Source organism: Mastomys coucha, unplaced genomic scaffold (assembly GCF_008632895.1).
Source record: "Mastomys coucha isolate ucsf_1 unplaced genomic scaffold, UCSF_Mcou_1 pScaffold17, whole genome shotgun sequence".
NCBI lineage: Eukaryota > Metazoa > Chordata > Mammalia > Rodentia > Muridae > Mastomys > Mastomys coucha.
The window spans coordinates 13,655,049-13,663,037 of record NW_022196899.1 but is presented as its reverse complement, the minus strand read 5'-3'; the positions used below and the strand labels follow the sequence as shown (position 1 = coordinate 13,663,037).

General features: G+C 41.7%; 1 protein-coding gene and 1 pseudogene across 3 annotated transcripts in view; one reads left to right on the top strand and one right to left on the bottom strand.

Annotated features, from left to right (window-relative positions):
- Positions 1–528, top strand: part of LOC116094981 — a 1,171-nt pseudogene extending 643 nt beyond the window's left edge.
- The window catches only part of Dnajc5b (DnaJ heat shock protein family (Hsp40) member C5 beta), a 120,235-nt gene that overhangs the window by 40,041 nt on the left and 72,205 nt on the right, over positions 1–7,989 (bottom strand). The window lies entirely within an intron of this gene.

Here is a 7,989-nt window from a genome sequence, read left to right as displayed (position 1 = left end):
AAGTCTCAGAGGTGACAGGCGGCGAGACAGCTGAGATTGCAGTGAGGGGTAGCCCTGGAAGTGAGAACAAGGACAGTGGTGAACCTGGCTCACTCCCGCTGAGCCTGACAACACTGCAGCACTCGACCTCTGCAGTCCTCTGCACTACTGGATATTAGCAGCAGCAGCAGCAGCAGCAGCAGCAGCAGCAGTTCATCTAGACCCAACCCTTCTACCTCCTTTGAGCCCGTCAAGGCAGACCCCACAGGCGTCCTGGATCTCCCCAAAGAGCTGTCAGAAATCTTCGACCCCACAAGAGAGTGCATGAGCTCCGAGCTGCTGGAAGAATGGATGTCTTCAGAAGGGTTCGTCCCCCTCCTCCGACTTTCTCCACCTCCCGGAGACCACGATTACTTCTACAACCTGGACGAGAGTGAAGGCATCTGTGATCTCTTTGATGTTCCTGTTCTCAGACTCTGACAAGGACACACGTCCTGTGCAGCCGCAACTCAGACCGTCTGGGCTGGGAGCCCAACAAAGGATTGTCCCCCAACCCCCACCATCCCCGACCCCAAGAGCCCAACTCTTGGCTTACTCAGCCTTTTTTTGGTTGGTCAGTTCTGGCTGTGCTTTCCCGGCTTGCACTGGCGCTTGTAACTGTGCTAGCATAGCTGGACAGAGAGCTTAGCCCTCTCTCCACGGAGCCAAATGTTTGCCTTTTCTCTCTTGGAGCCTTCCCTCCCCAGCCAGGCTCAGCTGCCTCTACCCTGTTCCTGCCAGTCACTACGAAGGAGGTTCAGAACGGAGGTGGTGCTGAGTGGTTGCCAGCAATCACCCTTCCTTTCCCACCTGCTCACCCTGCAGCTTCTGGACCTCTCATGTCCTGAGTCCTGGGAACTCAGGGTAGCCATGATGGAGGGGGTTAATAAGAAGGAATTGATGTGTCTAGCTAGGACTCGAGGTGGGTTGGTACCTGAAGAGTGGCTCCACCTCCTGCGCCCCATCCCCCACCCCCAGCCTCCCTTCACTTCCACTTATTCACTTATGCTCATTTAGAGCCATTGCAGAGATTTAGAAAGATTTACAGTAACGAATGAACTCCTATATAAAGATTATTTTTATACATTTTTCAGCAAAAGGAAATTGTAAAATTTGTACAGCATTCAAGTGAATAAAGACATGCCTAAGGGGGAAAAAACTATAAAAGAATCAAAAAACCAGGAGGTGGTTCTTTGAGAAAATCAAAAAGATAGATAAACCCTTAGCTAGACTAACCAGAGTGGAAAAAGACAGTATCCAAATTAACAAAATCAGAAATGAAAATGTGGAAATTCAAAAAAAAAAAAATCATCAGATCCTACTACAAAAGCTTATAATCAACAAAACTGAAAATGTGGATGAAATGGACAGTTTTCTACACACATACTAAACACCAAAGCTAAATCAGGATCAGATAAACCATCTAAACAGTCCTCTAACCCTTAAAGAAATAGAAGCAGTCATTAAAAGTCTCCCAACCAAAAAAAAGCACAAGAACAGATTGGTTTAGTGCAGAATTCTATTAGATCTTTAAAGAAGACCTAATACCAATACTCTTCAAACTATTCCATGAAATACAAACAGGAGGAACACTACTCAATTCGTTCTATGAAGCCACAGTTATGCTGATGCCAAAACCACACAAAGCCATAACAAAGAAAGAGAACTTGAAACCAATCTCCCTTATGAACATTGATAAAAAAAAAAAAAAAAAAAAAAAAAAAAAAAAAAAAAAAAAAAAAAAAAAAAAAAAAAAAAAAACAACTCAATAAAATTCTTGCCAACCAAATTCAAGAACACATCAAAACGATCATTCACAATGAACAAGAAGGCTTCATCCCAGGGATGCAGGGATGGTTCAATATATGGAAATCCATCAACATAATCCACTACATAAACAAACTCAAAGAAAAAAACCACAGGAACATTTCATTAGATGCTGAAAAAGCCTTTGACAAAATTTAGCATCCCTTCCTGTTAAAAGTCTTGGAAAGATCAGGAATTCAAAGCCCACACCTAAACACAGTAAAAGCAATATACAGCAAACCAGTAGCCAACAACAAACTAAAGGGGGAGAAACTTGAAGCAATCCCACTAAAATCAGGGACTAGACAAGGCTACCTACTCTCTCCCTACCTATTCAATATTGTACTTGAAGTTCTAGCCAGAGCAATTAGAAAACAAAAGGAGGTCAAAGGGATACAAACTGAACTGGAAGAAGTCAAAATATCACTATATGCAGATGATATGTTCGTGTACTTAAGTGACCACAAAAATTCCACCAGAGAGCTCCTAAACCTGATAAATAACTTCAGCAAAGTAGCTGGATATAAAATTAACTCAAACAACTCAGTAGCCTTCCTCTACACAAAGGATAAATAGGCTGAGAAAGAAATTAGGGAAACAACACCCTTCACAGTAGTCACAAATAATATAAAATACCTTGGTGGGACTCTAACCAAGCAAGTAAAAGATCTGTATGTAAAAGAACTTCAAGTCTCTGAAGAAAGAAATTGAAGAAGATCTCAGAAGATGGAAAGATCTTCCATGCTCATGGATTGGCAGGATTAATATAGTAAAAATGGCCATCTTGCTGAAAGCAATCTACAGAGTCAATGCAATCTCCATCAAAATTCCAACTCAATTCTTCATAGGGGTTGAAAGAGCAATTAGCAAATTCATTTGGGATAACTAAAAACCTAGGATAGTGAAAACTATTCTCAACAATAAAAGAACCTCTAGTGGAATCACCATCCCTGACCTCAAGCTGTATTACAGAGTAACAGTGAGAAAAAAAAAAAAAAAACTGTATGGTATTGGTGTGGTGACAGGTAGGTGGATCAATGGAATAGAATTGAAGACCCAGAAATGAACCCACACACCTATGGTCACTTGATCTTTGACAAAGGAGCTGAAACCATCCAGTAGAAAAATCCACCATTTTCAACAAATGGTGCTGATTCAATTGGTGGTCAGCATGTAGAAGAATGCAAATTGACCCATTCTTACCTCCTTGTACAAAGCTCAAGTCCAAGTGGATCAAGGACCTCCACATAAAATCCGATACACTGAAACTTTTAGAGGAGAAAGTGGGGAAGAGCCTTGAACATGTGGGCACAGGGGAAATTTTCCTAAACAGAACACCAATAGCTTATGTTCTAAGATCAAGAATCAACAAATGGGACCTCATAAAATTGCAAAACTTCTGAAAGGCAATGGACTCTGTCAATAGGGCCAAATGGCAACCAACAGATTGGGAAAAGATCTTTACCAATCCTACATCCCATATAGGGGTAATATCTAACATATACAAAGAACTCAAGAAGTTAGACTCCCAAGAATCAAGTAACCCTATTAAAAATGGGGTATAGAGCTAAACAAAGAATTTTCGACTGAGGAATATTGAATGCCCCAAAAGCACCTAAAGAAATGTTCAACATCCTTAGTCATCAGGGAAATGCAAATTAAATCAACCCTGAGATTCTACCTCACACCAGTCAGAATGGCTAAAATAAAAAACTCAGGTGACAGCAGATGCTGATGAGGATGTGGAGAAAGAGGAGCACTCCTCCATTGCTGGTGGGATTGCAAGCTGGTACAACCTTTCTGGAAATCATTTTGGTAGTTCCTCAGAAAATTGGGCATAGTACTACCTGAGGACCCAGCTATACCACTCCTTGACATATACCCAGAGGATGCTCCAACATGAAATAAGGACACATTCTCCACTATGTTCACAGCAGCCTTATTTATAATAGCCAGAAGCTAGAAACAACCCAGATGTCCCTCAACAGAGGAGTGGATACAGAAAATGTGGTACATTTACACAATGGAGTACTACTCAGCTATTAATAACAATGACTTCATGAAATTCTTAGGCAAATGGATGGAACTAGAAAATATCATCCTGAGTAAGGTAACCCAATCACAAAAAAACACACATGGTATGCACTCACTGATAAGTGGATATTAGAGCCAAAGCTCCAAATACCCAAGATTCAATTCACAAAGCACATGAAGCTCAAGAAGAAGAAAGATCAAAATGTGAGTGCTTTAGTCCTCCTTAGAAGGGGAACAAAATATTCACAGGAGCAAATATGGAGACAAAGTGTGGAGCAGAGACTGAAGAAAAGACCATCCGGAGACTGCCCCACCTGGGGATTCATCCATTTATACAGTTAACAAATCTAGACAATATTGTGGTTGCCAAGCAGTGCATGCAGAAAAGAACCTGAAATGGCTGTCTTCGGAGAGGCCCTACCCGAGCCTTACAAATACTGAGGAGGATGCTCACAGCCAACCATTGGACTAGGTGTGGGGGTCCCCAATAAAGAAATTAGGGAAAGGACTGAAGGAGTTGAAGGGGTTTGCAACCCCATAGGTAGAACAACAATATCAACCAACCAGATTCCCCAGAGCTCCCAGGGACTAAGCCATCAACCAAAGTGTACACATGGCTCCAGTTGCATAAGTAGCAGAGGATGGCTTTGTCAGGCATAAATGGGAAGAGAGGTCCTTGGTCCTTTGAAGGCTTGATAGATGACCCAGTGTAGGAAATCTAGGGTGGGGTGGTAGGAGTGAGTGGTTGGGTGGAGAAATACCCTCAGAAGCAGGGGGAGGAAGATGGGATAGGAGGTTTCCAGGAGTAGGGGAAAGTGGGAAAGGGGATAACATTTGAAATGTAAATAAAGAAAATATACAATAAAAAAAAATTTAAAAGCAGAAAAATGGGAAATAGGGTAATGGGAAATAATAAGCAAAATGAAATGCTTATGGTTGTACATCAGGTTACAGGTACAGGTAATTCTTTGCTTTATTTTTGCTTTATTATAAGTATATATAATACATGTTTTTGTCAAGGCATCTTAATGCTTCAGTTACAAAATTTGTCCTTTTGAAAGATCTGAAAATTCAGGTTTTGTTGCCTTAAATGACCCAATACTGAGTCAGAGGGAGTTTAAAGAAGATAAAAGAAACGTTTTCAGAATTTATATAAGTGTTCTTTGTCTCCAGCATTCCCTCAAGCATTCTTTAAGTAGGTGGCTTTGTGGTGTAGCCTTCCTGGAATTTCACTGCGCAGCATTTCTCCCTGGTAGTTCTGAAGATAACCATGTGTTATCAACCCAATGGAAGGGCTACGACCTCTGCCCAGAAGGGAAAAATTCCCTATTTAAAAAAAAAAAAAAAATGGTTCTTCTAAGCTTTGCCTTGTTTCCAAGGCTTGCCTTGTATCAGAGAAACACTGATACACTCTACCCAGACTAAGGCAGAAGAGTGGCTTCCTGTCATTTGTTACCCTGTTGGATCTTTGACAGCTCACAAGGGCAGATGCACTCAGCACTTTATCACACTCCCCTAACAATGGTGTTGGCTGATTTTGGAGGGCTGGAATGCCTCCATCTGTAGCAAATCCAAGTCCTGGTTGTCAGCGGTGTTTTGACTCCTCTTGGCAGACGCTCTTGGCTCTGAGCTTCCTTGGCACAGATGGCAAAGCAGGGGCAGCTGCCAAAATTACACAACTGCTCAAGCAGGTGAGCTCAGTGAGCGCCCCACCTGCTTGGGGCTTATCTACAGAGCAAGCAAGACATAGAATGTTTTCTGGAACCTCAGGTTGAGGAAGGAAGTGCTCGGACTCCATTTAAATCGAACAATCCCCTGCTTGTTTTAAAGGTATTTCTTGCCCTTTCTAATTTTACATGTAAAAGTGACACGATATTCAGCTAGAGTGTGAGAGTTCATCTCTAAGCATCGCTGTGCTTTCCAAAAGTGGACTATTTGGGAGAAAACAGGACATCATAGTCAACACTCTCAGATGAGACCCACCTACTGCCAACTGCCAGCATCTCAGGCACCTGGGGCAGATTCTGACCGGCTCACCCTGTCCATCCGTGGGCTGAGATATCAGAGGAGCACTTTTGGGATGTACTCCGCCACATTCTACAGTGGCGTGGCTGTGTCTCTAGCTGCCTTCCTGCTGCTGAATGCATTTCTGCTGCCATTTATTTGTTTGTTTGTTTGTTTGTTTGTTATGTTTTTCAAGACGGGGTTTCTCTGTGGAGCACTGGCTGTCCTGGAATACTTTTTGAAGACTCTGCTGGCCTTGAACTTAGATCTACCTGCTTTACCTCCAGAGTGTTCTGATCAAAGGCATGCCCTACCATGCCGAACGCATTTCTGCCTCTGAACTCAGTTTTTAATGTTGGTGGTTACTGTGAAGCTATCTCCATTTCTTCCTGACTTCCTTATTCAGCCATGAAATTTGTGTTCTCTCTGCCCTCAGAAGAAACCTACCTGTAGAACGCTAAAAAGAAGAGACAGCAACCACTGATATCTTCCCATGTTCCAGAACCAGTGGCAGAGCCAGTACCAACTGAGCTTTTGGTTTCATTTTATTTTGTTTGGCATTTTCCATTGTAGTGGAGTTTTTGTTTATTTTGAATATTCTTGTATTTTGTGCATTTATTTGGTTTTTGAGAGAGAGAAAGCATTGCATGGTGGGGGTGGGGGTAGAACACAAAAATGAAGTTGAGTGGGGAGGGAGGAATAAGGGGAGAATTGGGAGAGAAAACTGGGAGAAACTCAGACCCCATTTCAATAGAACAATCACCTGCTCTTTCATACGCCTTTCACAGTGTATGAAAAGATTAATTCAAGAATATAGCCACAGTCTGTAATAAAGAGAGAAAAGCCTGGGATCATAAGAGATCCCAGAAAACAGGCCTTTTTTCTACAGAAGATTGCCTGTTGTGAGAATGAGACCAATGAGCTGCCACCGCCACAGTTTGCAGAACTAGAAATCTGCCAACAGCTTAACCACGGAACATCTGAAACTATGTGTGACAGCGGAGAGTCAAGGCCCTTGTGCCCTCCTGGACTCCGGTGAGGCACAAGTGAATATACAGAACATGAAGAACCATAACATTTGGGATAAACGAACATCTTAATGTCTGTCTGATTCTGTACACGCCTATATAAGCTAGTTTCTTTCTCTATGTTTGTGTTTTACATGTATATGTATATATTTCTATATATGTAATATTATGATTTATAGTAAGGCTAGTTATATATTTTATATAGGTATATGTAGAAAGAAACTTTTAGAAATAGTATATTTCTGTCTTTTATAACTTTTAGTGTGGCTTTTAAAATTAATTGGTAGGATCTAAGAAAATATTCTGTATGTGCTGCATATGAATTGTTCATTGATTATTTACACTGAATACATTTCCCTTTATTGCATTTATTACTCAATGGTATCTTCTGGGGAACACTATTGTTTATTTTAAAAGCCTCCCCTCCCCAAGGAGCTGAAGGGTTTGCACCCCTTAGGAGGAACCACAATATGAACTAACCAGTACCCTCAGAGCTCCCAGGGACTAAACCACCAACCAAGGACTGCACATGGAGGGACCCATGGCTCCAGCCGCATATACAGCAGAGGATGGCCTAGTCGGTCATCAGTGGGAGGAAAGGCCTTTGGTTCTGTGAGGCTCTATGCTCCACTGTAGGGAAATGCCATGATAGAGAAGCAGGAGTGGATGAGTCAGTGAGCAGGGGGAGGGGAGTGGGATGGGGGAAGTTCGGAGGGCTAATGAGGAAAGGGGATAAAATTTGAAATGTAAATAAAGAAAAAATCTAATGAAATATATATAAAAAAGAATATAAAGGATCTTAATAAAATAAATAAATAAAGGTCTCTCCTCTGGATTTCTAGAATCCACTATATCCCATTGGTCAACTTAGTCATCGCTAAGCACCTTAAGAAGTAAATTGCTTCACATAGTTCTGTAAAGTTTTGAGGGTGGTGGAGTGGTGACAGACAAGTTCCCAGGTTAGCATTCAACTCAGGGGACAGAGAGTTCTGGTCATGTCTGTGACAGACACAGCTTGTCAACGTATAAACAACACATTCACAGAAGCTGTGGAGACTTTCTGTGCAAATTCTCAATCTTGGTTTTCATCTTTTTTTTT